The sequence below is a fragment of the Octopus bimaculoides genome, chromosome 9, assembly GCF_001194135.2.
Source record: "Octopus bimaculoides isolate UCB-OBI-ISO-001 chromosome 9, ASM119413v2, whole genome shotgun sequence".
In the NCBI taxonomy this organism is placed as follows: domain Eukaryota; kingdom Metazoa; phylum Mollusca; class Cephalopoda; order Octopoda; family Octopodidae; genus Octopus; species Octopus bimaculoides.
The window spans coordinates 86,686,114-86,686,713 of NC_068989.1; positions in this window are offsets into that span (position 1 = coordinate 86,686,114).

Consider the following 600-nt stretch of genomic DNA (forward strand, 5'->3'; position numbering starts at 1 on the left):
TACATACATACATACATACATACATACATACATAACCTGTTGTTGATGTTTATATATATATATATATATATATATATCGTAATGTTACTGTTACTGTATTTCTCTCGCTCAGAGATTTGAAACGTTGTTTCTCTCGATTTACTTGTCCTCTTTTCCATTTTTTTCTCGTTGTTTACGTATTTCAAGTTATTTACACCGTTAGTGACGTCCTGTACCCATACTCTCTCACGTTGCTCACACGTGACCATCGTCCGTCATTCTTTTCCTCGCGTGACCATTTTTCTTTTTCTGCATGGACGTTTAAAAGAACGGAGTGTCTTTTTCTGTCTCTTTCTCTCTCCTATGTTTTCTCTTCTCAAAAAAATGTTTCATGCTTTCATTATTTTCCTATCGTTCTGGTCTAACGACCCTCCATGTTTGTTTTCATTCGGTTTCCTTGTATAACTCAATTGTCCTGTATTTGTTCCCTGCTTTAACCCTCCATAAATGCAAAATTTTATTTTAGTATTTAAGGGGGCAGCTGTCTTTGAAGACTCATATTGTCGTTGAATGCTCGAAAGGGGAGTAGATAGACAGCCGACAACTGATGAAGGGTCCTTT